Source organism: Planococcus citri, chromosome 5 (assembly GCF_950023065.1).
Source record: "Planococcus citri chromosome 5, ihPlaCitr1.1, whole genome shotgun sequence".
Taxonomy (NCBI): domain Eukaryota; kingdom Metazoa; phylum Arthropoda; class Insecta; order Hemiptera; family Pseudococcidae; genus Planococcus; species Planococcus citri.
This window is the reverse complement of record NC_088681.1, coordinates 7,149,284-7,165,714: the sequence shown is the minus strand read 5'-3', so window position 1 is coordinate 7,165,714 and position 16,431 is coordinate 7,149,284. Positions and strand designations below refer to the sequence as shown.

General features: G+C 33.1%; 1 protein-coding gene across 4 annotated transcripts in view; it reads left to right on the top strand.

Annotated features, from left to right (window-relative positions):
- The window catches only part of hth (homothorax), a 329,596-nt gene that overhangs the window by 242,730 nt on the left and 70,435 nt on the right, over positions 1-16,431 (top strand). The window lies entirely within an intron of this gene.

Below are 16,431 nucleotides of genomic sequence, written 5' to 3'. Positions count from 1 at the left end.
ATTATGCCAAAAGCAGCGTTGTCGCTGTATTTTAAAGTACCCGGGGTGAATTAGTCCTCCAAATTGTTGGTGCAAGAAATTTGATGAGATTTTTTGAGAATTGGATATTTTTATGACAATTTTGTATTCACTTAGAACCCATAACTTTTCACCGAAATTAAAAAGAGCGTTTGCTTTCAACTCTTAAACAACTCTGAAAATGAATAGAACTTGCAGTTTTATGCTATGCAGTATATTACGTTTTTATACTTAGCATCTTTTCTCTTCAGGTGTGCTCGAAATAAAGATATACATTTTTTCCAAATTCAACTTGAAATTTCAAAACGGTTTTATGGAGGGGGGGGGGCTCTCATCCAACTTGTGAAATACCTCTTCTGGCAATAAGGTTTGCCCATTCAATGAGCTTTCCAAAGATACGTAAATTTTTTGTGGTAAATTACTTTGTAATTTCTGGGTTAAGTAATTACTTTTTATTATGGTATTGATTTCTAGTAATTTTTCTTGACAAATTACCTACTAGTATGTTTTTATCATCAAATTACCAATGATTTTTTTTTGATAAATCATCAACATTTTTTCTCGACAAATTACTAGTGATTTTCCATGATAAATTATTAGTGAATTTTCTCGACAAATCACTTGTAAATTTTATTGATAAATTACCAGTAATTTTTGTCGATAAATTACTAGTAATTTTTGTCGATAAATTACTAGTAATTTTTTTTTATTTTAAATTTTTATTATATTGTTTAAACAGTCACAAGGTTGTCGATAAATTACTAGTATTTTTTGTCGATAAATTACTAGTATTTTTTGTCGATGAATTTCTAGTAACTTTTGTCGATAAATTACTAGTAAGTTTTGTTGATAAATTACTAGTAATTTTTGTCGATAAATTACTAGTAATTTTTGTCGATAAATTACTAGTAATTTTTGTCGATAAATTACTAGTAATTTTTGTCGATAAATTACTAGTAATTTTTGTCGATAAATTACTAGTAATTTTTGTCGATAAATTACTAGTAATTTTTGTCGATAAATTACTAGTAATTTTTGTCGATAAATTACTAGTAATTTTTGTCGATAAATTACTAGTAATTTTTGTCGATGAATTGCTAGTGATTTTTGTTGATAGATTACTAGTAAGTTTTGTCGATAGATTAGATACTAATATTTTTTGTTGATAAATTACTAATATTTTTTGTCGATGAATTGCTAGTAATTTTTTGTCAATAAGGTAAATTACTAGCAATTTTTGTCGCTTAATTATATTTTTGTCAATAAATTACTAGTAATTTTTTGTCGATAAATTACTATGTAGTAATTTTTTGTCGATAAATTACTATGTAGTAATTTTTTGTCGATAAATTAATAGCAATTTTTTGTCGATAAATTAATAGCAATTTTCTGTCGATAAATTCCTAGTAATTTTTTATAGATGAATTCCTAGTAATTTTTTATAGATGAATTCCTAGTAATTTTTCGTCAACAAATCACTATTTTTTTTTCTCAATAAATAACTATACTACATTTTTTCAACAAATTATTAGTTTTTTTCCATAGACTAATTACTAGCATTTTTCCTTGATATTTTTTATTTATAAGTGGATACTATTTTTTCTCAACAAATTACTAGTACGTTTTCTCAACGAATCACTAGTTTTTTTCATCAACTAGTTACATAGGTACTAGAATTTTTCCTCAACAAATTATTATCTAGAATTTTTCATCAACTAATTTACTAGTATTTTTCTTGACAAATTACTGTTTTTCTTGGGGAATTTCTTGTAATTTTTTCTACGGCAGTCACTTGTAATCTTTTTGGCAAATCATAATTTTTTTTTGTATTTTTTTTTTTTTGCAAATCACTTCAACTAATTTCTGAGTAAATTACTATCTAATTTTTTGCCAGTTATCAGTAACTTTATGGTGAATTTTGGTCAACTTTTATTTATTTATTTTATTTTACTTCTGATGAATAATTTTTTGGTGACAAGTTTCCAGACTAGGCATATTTTCAGTAAATTACTGATACAAATAATTTAAAAAAAATATCATGTTCAATAAAAATCGTGAAACGTCTCTTCAAATGCAATTTTTTACAAAACAGTATAGGTATAGATAAAAGTTTCATCTCAATCTTTCCTTCAGACAAAAAAAATTATAAAAAATTAAAATGGAACCATCACAAAACGCCATAAAAAATTAAACCAAACCCAAAATATTCATAAACCGAATTCAAAACTATGACAACCTTTCTCGTATTCTAGCAGCAGTCTAATAAGCTCTCGACTCTCGAGCTCGACTGCGTGCAAATAGTCAACAGGTAAAATTATCGAGAAAATTTAGAAATTTCTCAAAATTATACTGCAAACTTTTCACAAGTTATATTATTTGAATGACGTTGCGAACTATATTAACGAAACATGTCGCATTCCGGCAGCTACTAAACTACGAACAGTTGGTAAAAGTTTTACTGTGCTCCGAGTTGGTGACACTTTTCCAGAAAAGTTGACGAGAATTTAAATTGCGTTTCATAAGTACCCGAGTCGAGTTGTTTTCATAGTTTTATAGTTTTTTTTTTGCTGCGTTGTTGTTGTTTTTTTTTTAAATGCTGGTAGATCTGTTTTATTTTCTCGTTTGACGTTCGAGAAGGAAAACAATTCGATGAAATTTTTGCTGACTTGTAACATGAGCAGCTTTTCTTTTTTTTGGGGGGGGGGCTAAATTTAAAGAAAATCCTTTAACAATTTAACTATTCTGGTGCCTCGAACCAAAACATAAATTCTCAGCCAATTTATTCCGAAAAAAAAAATGGAGAATCTCATCACATTCGTATCCTAATTGTACCCTCAGGGACACAGCAGGGGGAAAAGCTCACCGTGTGCAAAACACGCCTATATATGCTCGAGAGCTTCTGTACATACTTTGAGAAAATTTGAAATTTAAATTAAATTTCATTAGTTTGATTTTCCGGTGTAATTTTAACTCGGCGGACGCTCGAGTAGGAGTAACTTACGTAGTACTAAAACAAGAAAGTTTAATAAAGATTGAAAGCACGAGAGAGAGAGGTAGGTGGTATTCATGGCAGAAAGAAAAGAATGTTACGTATATAAGAGAAAAGAAGCTGGAAGCTGGAAGCTTTCAAATATAATGCTAGTTAGAGTCGAGAATTTTGTGTAACACGAGAGGATTGGGATACGTGAAGAGGAGAGTGAGGAGCCAGCTGAAGAAAATTTTCCACCGCCGTTGCCGGCAGCAACAGCAGCAGCTGCAGTAGCAAAGAAAAGTGTTTAAAATTAATTTGAGTTTTAGCGCAGTAAAAGCTTCGTTAGTAATTTATACGGCGTTAAGTTTAAAAGTTTGCTTGTTTAATGAACGATCTGACGGGCGGATGGCAGTTTTTGTAAAATTTGTCGACGCGCGCGCGAGAGGCATCGAGATGGGGGAGGGGTGAGGGGGGCGGGCGGAGACGTTTCGAAAACAAGTATAAACTTTGCCAGTACTCCAATTAAGGATTAATATCACTTAAGAGGCGTAAATTTCTAAGGAAGCTTTAATACGAGCTTATGAAGGGAAATTCGAACCATCCAGTAAATTACAGTGTTCCTGCGAAATTAAACAACAGACCTAAAATATACACAAGTTGAAGCGGTGCTGCCGCTTCCGATGACACGGATGCGTAATTACAGTTCGAAAGGGGGTTGGGAATGGTGATTTTTTAGCGGAAAATGGCGATAGATGACGACTCGATGAGATTCGAGGGTGTGAAGGGTTGAAAAATTGGGTATGGAATTTTTTTCTGGATGTCATTCGTTCTCAAAAATATTGCTTTTGTTTGCAATCGACTCCTTCAGTCGAAATATTGCCCCAATTTGAGCCTTATTAGGGTTATAGGGGAAGGGGGCATCACTCATCTTTTTAAAAAAAATACATCTAGAAAATTTTTCAAAAATTCCAACTTCTGATTTCAATTTTTATTTTTTTAAAACTCAATTTCGAAATTTTCCACTTCCAAAAAATGGCCAAAGCCGAACAATTTCAAAATATCGATTTCCCAATGCCTAAAAAATCTACCCTGCAACGTACTTACGCATCCAAGCATATCGCACGCGAACCACCTCAGCAGCACCCTGTACCGTGTTCTTCGAAGGCAGCTCGAGCGACGACTACGAGGGGTAAGACGACGAATTTTAAAAGATGGCATCTCAAGTGAAAACTTTTAATATGGGGTAATTGTTATGTGGGATTTATCCTTATACTTATAACGGGAACTTAACGTTATTTTCATTTCTTGCCTTATCTACGTCTTGATTATTATTTTCTTCGTTTTTTTTTCCTTGCCTCAAAAAAAGGGTTGAAAATCCCTTCGTTCGCTAGCTTCACCACGCCTTTATTCTTATCAACTTTTGTAGTTATTAAAAAGGATGTATACGGTACGGTTCGGTTCGGTTGTAGAGCTTCTTGTGTAATAAGTTCTTCTTTCTTCTATGCATATAGCTGGGCCAAACCCAACCACAAGGCCCAGCTTGTTGTAGTTTTCCCCTTCGACTGTTTTTCTCTGTGTTCTGGTTCGCTTGTTTATTAATTAGCGGCGGTGAAATTTCATAATAATCTTTTAAACACGCTTGTTGGCCTGCCACATCTAAGGCGGCGTTAACAGTTTTATGAAAATTTATGGGATGTGATGATTATAAAAGTAGAAATGTAGGAGGATGAGGTGGAAGAGAATTGAGGTGAATTGTGGACACGCGTGTGTGTGTGTGAGTGAAATCAGCGATGGGTCTTACGATAAATTGGGATACGAGTTTTACTTTTTCGCCCCCTTCCCCCCAGAATTCATTGCCAATTGAACCAAAATTGGTCAACTGAATATATATATATTTTTTAAAATTAAATTTCGCACATTTTTTTGAATTTTAGGTACTCTCTTTTTAAAGTTTTGAACATGTTTTTCCGAATTTAAATCTTTTTTTTCTATGCTCGATTTTGATTTTTTTTCTTACGATTTTAACAATTTTCAAAAAATCTTGAACAATTTTGTGATATTTATAAGTGTTTTTTTGTGAATTTCGAACATTTTTTCCAAAATTTATGTAGTTTTATCAAATTTTAAACACGTTTCAATTTTCAGCAAATTTTTTAAATTTTGTAAAAAAATTCAAACTCTGAACAATTTTTTTAATTTTGTTTTTTTTTTTAATTTTAGACTTTTCTGCGAATTTTTGAACATTTTTTCAAGTTTAAACTATTTTGCAAAATTTAAACAGTTTTTTTTTTCAATTTCGAACATTTTTTCCAAATCTTATGTAGTTTTATCAAATTTTAAACACGTTTCAATTTTCAGCAAATTTTTTAAATTTTGTAAAAAAATTCAAACTCTGAACAATTTTTTTAATTTTGTTTTTTTTTTAATTTTAGACTTTTCTGCGAATTTTTGAACATTTTTTCAAGTTTGAACTATTTTGCAAAATTTAAACAGTTTTTTTTTCAATTTCGAACATTTTTTCCAAATCTTATGTAGTTTTATCAAATTTTGAACACGTTTCAATTTTCCACAAATTTTTTAAATTTTGTTGAAAAAAATTCAAATTTTGTTGAAAAAAATTCAAATTTTGAACAATTTCTTAAAATTTTTTTTTTTTAGTTTTAGACTTTTCTTCAAATTTTTGAACATTTTTTCAGGTTTGCATAATTCAAACAGTTTTTTTTTCAAATTTTAAACATTAAAAAAAAGTTAAATTTTGTGCAATTTTTTCAGTCTTACACTTTGTTTAAAATACCGAACATGTTTTCCTGAATTTAAGTATTTTTTTAATGCTCAATTTAAATTTTTTTACAATTTGAATAATTTTCAAAAAATTTTGAAAAATGTTGAGGCATTTTTTTATGATTGTTGTTTTTTAAAATTCGAACATTATTTCCAAATTTTATGTAATTTAATCGACTTTTGTTCAAAACTTTCTTCGGAGAGGAGACTTTTACATCCCATTTTTGAAAAGTTTTCAATAATTTAAATAAGTAACAATAATTTTAAAAAAATTGTTTTTTTAATTCTCTTTGGAAATTTCAAATCGCTGCGAAAAGTCCAAAAATGAACTGCTATCCGGCTTCTGTCATACTTTTCTGTCAATATTGCCAAGAAAATCTTGCTTTTTCCCAAAATATGTATCCAAAAATTGCTGATTTTTGCATCAATTTATTTGCAAATCTTGTATTTTAAAAATTGCCAAACAAAAGTCTCGTTTTGTGATAAAAATGCCAAAAATCCTATTTTTTTCAGAGAAAATTATCAAAAATGTCTCAACTTTTCGTCAAAATTGTGGAAAAGGCATATTTTTTCAAAAACTGTTCAACAACTGTCTCATTTTTTGTCAAAACTTTCAAAAAAAAAAAATTCTGAAATAATTGTGAAAAAGTCACATTTTTAGTTGCCAAAAAACTCTTATAATTTTTATCAAAAACATCAAAAAAAAAAAACGTTTTTCGGTCAAAATTGTCAGAAAGTCAAAAAGTCTCATTTGTTGTCAAAAAATCCCATTTTTCTAAAATTTGAATGGTTTATTTCTTAAATTTTAAACGCTCGTTTCAACAGTGAACAATTTTCTGAAGTTTTCGAATAAACGCTTCAAATAAGTATTGATCAATTTTGCGAAAAAATAAACAGTTTTTCCAAAATCTTGAACCGTTTTTCCAATTTTGAGCAATTTTTTCAACCTGGAACAAATTTTTTATAATTTTTGTCAATTTGAGCCATTTTTTCAAATGTTAGCCTCTCTTTTAAATTTTAATAATTTTATTCAAGTTTTCGACAATCTTTCTGAAGTTTGAACAGTTTTTACATTTCTAATTCTGAGTAATTATTATTGCCTCAAATTTAAAATAATTTCGAAAAATTTAGAATGAATTTTGACTCCAAAATAATAAACAGTTTTTCTAAAATTTGATCATTTTTTTTTCAATTTTGGAACAATTTTGTCATGTTTTGAGCAATTTTGCAACTATGCATTGAGCAAAATTTAAACAATTTGAGGCCATTTGAATTTTTTTCAATTTTGAATAATTTTTCTATTTTTGAGTAAGTTGAGCAATTTTGTACAATTTGAGTAAACAGGGATTGGGAACTGCAGGGCTTTGGAGAAGATGGCGAAGAAATTTTACCAATTTTGAAGTTAGAGCTATTGCTCGTTTCACTCATGATGTTGACAACCATTCCAAATTCATCTAGAAATTAAATTCGAACCAGAAAATCGCAAGAAAAACAACAACAACAAACACAACACCAATAATAATTCTTGGGAACTGCATCATCATCGAAGTAGACCATCAAACCCGATTAATTGAAGAACTACACTGAGGTGCTTGCTTGAGCACATCTGACCACAGGCTTCACATAAACGGTACAAATACTCGTATACAATCCAAGAGCTATTGCGATCGTACTCTCTCGTCAAAGTATTCCAAACAATGGTCTATTAAGCTGGTATAATTGGAAAAAGCTGATTGGCTGCAATGATGCAGTTATACATATAAGCTGATTGCAGAAAAGAGTACCCACACATTAGGTACATATAATCAAACTCGAATGAGCGGTTATGTTGCGGTATTTGCTTCACGCTGCTATATCGTATCAAAGGTTATCTCAAAGAGCACGTCGATGATTCCCACCGCAAACGATGATGATGAAGGCGAAAATAAATTGAGCAAAAGTCGTACACACGTATCAATGTGTATGTAATTAACGTTTACGTCGACTTTGAAAAATTTTTAATTATTGAAGCTCAAGACTCGAATATGAAACCCGATCAGGCCTATGTACACGGTTTGTGAGTCGAGTACGAGGAAAAGGGGCATTACCGTGAGCTTACATAAGCGTATATCGATCGCTAGAATATCAGGAGGAGGTGGAGGAGGAGCAGAAAACGCGGCAGGGCGAGTAATCTATAAAATAATTGTTAAGTGATATAGCTGTTATACGATCCGCCATTACTATATACGCGCGATAATTATAGACAACTGTATGTGTACGCGGCTCGAGTCGTCGAGCACAGGCACACGAGGGGCAAGCCAGGGGCATACAGCAGAGGGGGCCGAGCACAGCCAACATGGTACGTATTTACAAGTACCAGTACCACAGTACCGGGTACCACCGCTTATGCGTAGGTACACATATATACCTATAAGCTGTTCTTCCAACGTTTATCGTGCTTTTACGTAAAAAAAAATCAACAAAATGAAAAAAAAACTCTCGCGAGAGGTGGAGAGTCTCTCTCTCTGGTACACCTTTCGCGTAATAACCAGGTCTAGGTCTGCGCTAATACACTTCCCATTATCCCAGAATACGAGACCTTCTATTGTTTTCTCTGTTAGTTTTTATTTCTCGAATTGGTTCTTCGTCCTTCTCCCACTCGTGTATCTTTGCCTCTATGCCTCCCGCCCCCTTAACCCTTCGTACATATCTTTTTATTAACGAAGAATAGGAAACGCCTCGTCATGTCTGTTACGGTTAGTAGGTGCTTAAGAAATACGCGATCCATTGTTTATTACCGGCGCACAGCGCGTTTTAAAGAAGCGCTCATTAATATTAATATTTTACCGCGAGTATATTATGCACACCGAGTTTGGCTGTACAGGTTCGCGGCCACTGCCATCGCCATCCTTCGTCTCTCTGCTCATGCCATGGGTTTGAAATACGTACACATGACTGTACATGCTACAAAACTGCTTCCTATAGGATTCTGCATGGTGTTGAAAATTATCGAAATTAAAGCGTAATAATGCGGAAAAAGGCAGAAACCGAGTTCTCAGGAATGAATATTGTAATTCAAGATCATGGAATGATGTACCTACTTATTGAAGGCAACTGGATCCTTGCGGAGGGAGGGGGGAGCTGAAAACCGAGCAACTTATTTCCAACTTCACAATTGAAGAGAATTACCCGTAATTACAGTTTGGTGAAATACTGGTAATTTTGGTCAATTTTCTGTAATTTTGGTAAATTACCTGTAATTTTGGTAAATTACCCGTAATTTTGGTAAATTACCCATAATTTTGGAAAATTACAAATTACGGTTAATTTTGGTAAATTACTGGTAATTTTGGTAAATTACTGGTAATTTTGGTAAATTACTGGTAATTTTGGTAAATTACTGGTAATTTTGGTAAATTACTGGTAATTTTGGTAAATTACTGGTAATTTTGGTAAATTACTGGTAATTTTGGTAAATTACTGGTAATTTTGATAAATTACTGGTAATTTTGATAAATTACCCATAATTTTGGTAAATTACTGGTAATTTTGGTAAATTACCCATAATTTTGGAAAATTACAAATTACGGTTAATTTTGGTAAATTACTGGTAATTTTGGTAAATTACTGGTAATTTTGGTAAATTACTGGTAATTTTGGTAAATTACTGGTAATTACAGTAAACCACGTTTAGGATAAATAACTAGTAATTACGAAATTTCTATCATGGAAATGTTTGCTTCCAAACAGATGGCGAGATGAATTGAAATTTCTCCTGATAACAAGACTGTATTCAGTGTTGTTTTTCTCTGGACTCAAAAGTTCAGTCCATTTAGGCCATGAGCTAGCAAAAAGCTTGCATTCTAGGAAAATATTTGAAAAATTCTGAATCAACAGCATACTCTATGTACGAGTACAAGAGTTGCAAACAATTCCTAGCTGTTCTTCGCGATAGGTACACAAACGATATACCCAAGAGACAGGGTACAGGCTGAAGAGAGGTGGCATTTCGCATGTAAGTGCACAGGTGCATGTAGTACAGAGGTATTATAGATAATATAGGTATAGTGAAGTGAGGTATCGAGTAAATCGAGTATGTATGCTCCGGAACACGGGTATCATCGAGGAGCAGGAATGTTAACGTGGCTTAAATACACACGACTTATAAACAACGCGAAAATATCCTTTTAATACACGAAGAACGCATTAAAATAATTTAGCCGGGTTTTGCGTGAAGTTACACATCTGAGGTGGATAAGTTACAACAGAATCGTGATACTGGAAACTGTATCGGATCACTATGATGGATGATGACGGATGAATCGAACCAAAGGCGCAATTTCCTTTCCGCTTGGCTTGCTATTGCATTTCATATCTACACATACTCGTACTACTTATTCTGTGTAGTCTGCAGTACTTAAGTTAGTGGAGGGCTCTTTTGGCTGCATACAGATTACATAAACGTACAATGTATAATGTGCGAATATCGAGTCAACGATGACGATGATATGCTGCAGGTGCTTTTTGTGTGGATGAAAAATTAAAATTCATAATTGCGCCGAAAAGCGTAATATCTATAGGTACTAAAAACAATGCGAACATCGAAGCTTACGTTATTCTTAGCTGCGAAATGTAATTTCCTGCGAATAGAACGCAGAATGTGGCTCGACAAAAGTCATCAAATAAGTATGCACGAATGAACGCTTTACACTCGGAACGGAAATGTGGTACCGAGGCAGGAATAATTTATCATCGGAGTTTATAGTCTAATACTCGAACTACTGTGTTGTTGAAATATCATAAAACGAATTATTTCGTTAGTTTACCATTTTCATCAATTCCTTCTGAGAATTACTTCGTGATACTTACCTATTTTTTGCATGAAAAAGAGTAGCCCTTAATGCCATATGGCCATATTTTAAGGTAGCACCATCCGATTTGAACAAAACTAAAGCCAGGGTATCTAATAGGTACTGAAAGTAGTGAAAGTAGTGAATTTAGTTTAAAAGGTTCTCAAAAAATGAAAAAATTCCCCAATACATTTCATTTGTATTGTTTGTTTGTTTTTTTTTTTTTAAATATAAATTGATTGAAATTAAAAAATACTTTATACACATATTTTCTTCCAATTTCAATTTTTTTGAAAATTTTTCTGTAAAAAATTGTTGGCTTCGTTGGCGATTTAAAAAAAAAATCTGTTAGATACCATAATCAACTTCTGGTAATTTACTATCAAGTAATGGAGGGGGGGGGGTCAATTTGATAAATTTTATGACACTTTCTGCAGTTTTGACAAATCATCATTCAATTTCGAATTTCAAGAATTTGTGAGCAGTCTGTGCAAAATTTTACCCAAATGAGACATTTTCTCAAATTTTTATCCTATTCTGATGGTCCATCAATTTTTGATATTTTTGAGTGATTTTCACAATCAATTTTACAATTTTTATGATACTTTGTGAATATTCATTTCTAGCTCTTTATTAAATGTCGAGATTTTCAGAATTTTTACTCTGGCCTTCGACCATTATTATTTCATATATCTGTTGATTGATCAATAATTTTATAATTAACTAATCCACCTTAATTTTTCTTTGTTTTAGGTGAGTACAAATTTCCTTCCAAAAATAATAGAATATGAACTCGCATATGAGAATGAGTAAGTAATTTTATAATCCTTATGAGAAAAGTTGCATAAGTCACTTCTAGGTACATCTGTGAGCTTTTATTTTCAATGGCAAATCAAGAAAAAATTCTAAAATCACGGAATTTGAAGATCAGCTGAAATAATTGTCCATCGAGTATGAATCGAGATGACCTGATTTTCCACATACAAATTTGGAAACAGTAGATCAAATGTTTGAGTTCACAAAAATGATTTTGATTTTTAATGAATTTTTAAGAAATCAAACTCGGGTCAAAAAATGAAAAAAAAATCAAAAATTTTACCAAAAAGCTGAAATTTGGTGTGTGCCCGGTTTTTTGACCCTCCAAATCAATTGGGGAATGGTTTTTAACCACTTTGAGTGGTAGTTCTGGAGCACTCTAGAGGATTTTTGAAAATTACCCAATTTTATTGAATTATTGTTGAAATGAAATTTACTTAGTAGGTACCCCCCATTTTTAAGATACTGAGTTGATTGGAGATGGTTTTGGCTGTTCCAGATCTCGGGTATATTTTGGAAATTTATTTTATTTTATTTTGAAGGAACAAAAAGAAAAGCAATCTAAAATAGTAACATTTAACTTGCACGCGATTTAAGATTGAAATCTCATTAATAGGTCCAATATGTGACATCTCTGGGCAGATAGTAAATTTCTTCATCATAATTCAATAGATTTTTTACTAATACATTGTCGTGGTTAGAAATTCATTCTTGATAGATAGTGGTGCAAAGTTATCGATGTGAGCTTCTGTCGATATTTTTCGATTTATCGAATACCAGCAAAACTGCATTTTTCTTGCTGTTTTCATAAGTCAAGTACAATTTTTCTTCAATGCATTCTGGTTTATATAAAATTAAGTCCAAATTGCCAGTTTGGTTCAAAAACCCGGGGTTTCAACAACTTTTTGCAATTTTGATGTGCATTATTGATCAAAATATTACATCGATGCACATCGATATCTTCTTAAATCGATCTACATTGATGTAAGTATAATCGATAATTTTGCACCACTACAATTGATAGATGTTACTTCTTGTGGATATCGTTGATTTCACACTAGGTAAGGATTTCCAAATCTTCGAGAATTGTGTTGTTCTTCACATACCACAGCGCGTTTATAAGTTTTCTTAGAATTTTGTTCTGGAATCTTTTGATAATAAGGATATTGGATTCACTAGCCAAACCCCATAGTTCAATACCATACGACCAAATTGGTTCAAATATAGAAATTGTCACCTTAAAGGCAACGGCATGTATGTCCACTTTAAAAAAAATTGTCTTTGTGCATTACTGATAAGACTCTGGGATGCCCTGAAATGGAAAATTTGCATCTGTGTGCAGTAAAAGTGAACCACGGAAGATCCACAAAGCTAACCAATGTTCAATCAGGACTCAACAAACCCTACTGAGCATATCTGAACCTTATCAGTGATGGGTAAAATCGTACTTTTTTAAATGGACATACTCGCTGTTGCCTTAAGGTGACAAAATATACAATTGAAGAGTGATATTCCAAAACTCGCTTTGTCCATTTTCACAACTTTTCAGGAGAGAGGAAAAACAGTTTCCCTTTAAACGGGTAAATTGGCTTTTTAGGCGAGTTTAGCACTTTATTTGGGTGGATTTATGATGTAGGAGTGTAGGTATACATTTCATCCACTAAATACTGCTGAAAAAAATTTCAATAAAAGTGGACAAAGCGCGTTTTGGAACATTATTTTTTTTTAAATTTTTTAGTGAATTGGCTATTTAGGTGAGTTTAACACCTCATTTTGATAGGTTGATGATGTAGGAATGTGAGTTAATACTTCATCTACCAGGTACCACTGAAAACCCAACTTTGATAAAAATGGACAAAGCGAGTTTTGGAATATCACTCTTCAATTGTATGTTAAGATCTTGTTTTGTTGGTTAAGCGTATTAGTTCCAAGGAGCCAATAAAGCGATTTGAGTTTTTTGTCGAGTTGAGTTCTGTTCTTCGGAATATGATCTCTCTATGTGAGATGGTTATCAAGGTGTAATCCCAGATATTTGACGACGTGTGTTTGAAGTATTTCATTGTTATTAAACATTAGTGAGCGAGTTGTTTCGACTTTTCTTCTGGTAAAAAGGATGTACTTAGCTCGATTTTTCACTATTGATTTTGATTCTCCAAGTTTGACTCCATTTGTTTATTGCGTTTAGGTTGTTTTGGGATTTGTCCATTGCAACATCTGGACTAACCTACTCGTATTTTGGAAATGGCAGATTTTCTAAAAAGTGGTCTAAAAACCGTCCAAATTAACATTATCATGTTTTTTTATTTTTTTATTTTTTTTCAAAATACAGGGTATGTAACAGGTTGTGAAAGTAGGGAAAAATTAGTGAATTTATTCAAAAAGGTGATGAAAAAATTCAAACATGTAACAAAAACCTTCAAATTATTGAAAAAATAATACCTACCTATAATTACATTGTGTGCAAATTTTCTTCCAATTTCATTTTTTTTTTGGTAGGTAGGTATTAATTTTCCAGTGAAAAAATTGATTTTTTATATGTTTTGTGGAGGGGGTGGGGGAAGGCCGAGAGCAAAATGCCATTAAATACCATGATCCCAGATTAAAAAAGTTTTGGGTGCCAGGCCATCAAGTGCCCCAGATCTAGTTCTTTCTAAATTACTACAGGTATTTGCCCCAGACACTTATCATATAACTTGAGACCCCATAACGATAATTTTTCTTACACTTACATCGAGCATCTTGCCATCGAATCCGTTACTCTCCATCTCAACTAAGGTAAGATTTCATATCGCGATGCTGGTGGTACACTCGGCCTTATTTAATCCTCCTAATAACATTTTCCATTACGAAATGAATCATTTACTTATACCCGAGACAGAGACGAACCAAGCTTGGGAGGACGTGAACAAACAAAATTCTAATTAAAAGTACACATAGCCAGTGGTATCTAGCATAGTGCAGAAGACGGCTAACATAAGATCATCTAATAAAGAGTGAGCGATGGCGGGTATGCCGCAGAGAGAGAGTACGCGATAACATCTTCAACTTGTGGCATTTGGATTGCGCGGCGGATAAATGTGAACTGTGCAGTATTTCTGGTTTATGGTATTCGTACATACTACAATCAGATAGTAATGGCATATGCGGAAAAGGGATATTATTCGAAAGACTATTAACACGGGTTGTTCCAAAGAGACGAAATACATTACTGTGTGCAATTTTGAGACTCCTCTGCGAAGTATCGAGAGCTCGTAATTTCGACTCGGAGAACAGAAAGACTTGATTGTATAGTACATACTATAGATGGATTATTTAATGGCTAGAGCCATAGAACGTACATAGAATGGAGCAACTTATTACTACAAGTTTACATCGTATTATAACCTTACGAGTGTGTACCTACAGTTGAAGCAACAATTCAATCTAGCCGCTCAGGCTCTCGGGCTCGGTTTTATCTTAAGCCAATCGTGTACAATACGAGTACATATGAGTTGGAGCCGCTTTGCATCTACGTATACACAAATACTCGTATACTGTAAGATTTGCAGATGTCTGATGGCAAATAAGGTACACATTTGTGTACGAGCAGCGACCACCTATAAGGTAAACTGCACACGTACCAGGCATGTAACAAATGGAGCGAGTTAGCCACACATTCGCACCGTATACCTCTAGTCGCGTTGATGCCGACATGCATACGGGATATGATAGCAGAGTTCAACATGAAAAAAAAAAAAACGCCAGTTTGATAATTTTTCTAAGGTATAAGCGCACACATTAACACGATGATCAAAGTTACCGAAGTGGCGAGATCTCTACATGCGCCGCACCGATCGCTCCTCATATCGTACGAAGCTTGCTGGATCAAATTGTATAGATGACCATTGACCAGACCACATATTCGAACCGGTACAACTTTATAGAAAATATTTCACGGCGCTCGTGTATCTGTATCGTACCTACTATAGATTAAGAGAGAAGAAGGAAAAAAATGGTATAAAAAAGTCACCGTTCTATATGGTTATAAGAGTTCACATTCCCAACGATCTATCCGTCACATACGAGTCACCATCTCGCAGATTTTGATTTATTCTCTCGGGTTGGCTGTGGCTGTTTTTTTTCTGCCTTCATCCATGTTCAGCACGGCGCAGTCTGTTGTGTAGATATAGGTAAGGTTTTATCAATAATTACCGGCATTTATGGAGGTTTCATTAAATCGATATATTTACTTTTATGACGTCTTATATGCGGCGGATACCATTAACATGAGGTACCCAGTTGCCATAGCCACTGTTGCGAAGCAAAGCTGTACAGCCAACGAATCATTGCGACGATGATGTAGGGTGGGGTTACTTAGTTATTACTGTGGTCTGTGATGCCCACACAGATTGTAACTCAGTGTAGATCGTGTGGATAAAAATGATGTCTTCTTTGTATTTTTATATTTTCGTAGCAAAATACTGAAATTTGAGGGGGAACTGGTTGAAAAATCCATGCTCTGCTACCATGCTATGATGAATTCAGTTTTAGACAACACACTTGAAGTTTAAAGGGAAAAATGAACGGTTTGAAAAAACCATGCTCTGCTACCATGCTATGATAAATCCGATTTCAGACAGTATAAAGCATAAGTAAAGCTTAAAGGGAAAAATGAATGGTTTGAAACAAACCATGCTCTGCTACCATGCTATGATAAATTCAGTTTCTGACAGCATACTTAGAGCTTAATTAAATGGGAAAATGAACAGTTTGAAAAAACCATGCTCTGCTACCATGCTATGATAAATCCAATTTCAGACAGTATAAAGCATAAGTAAAGCTTAAAGGGAAAAATGAATGGTTTGAAAAAACCATGCTCTGCTACCATGCTATGATAAATTCAGTTTCTGACAGCATTTACTTAGAGCTTAATTAAATGGGAAAATGAACGGCTTAAAAAAACCATGCTCTGCTACCACATCACGTCGAGCTTGATTTTATTCACTTTTTGTCGTTCCATGAACTCAGAAAGTTAAT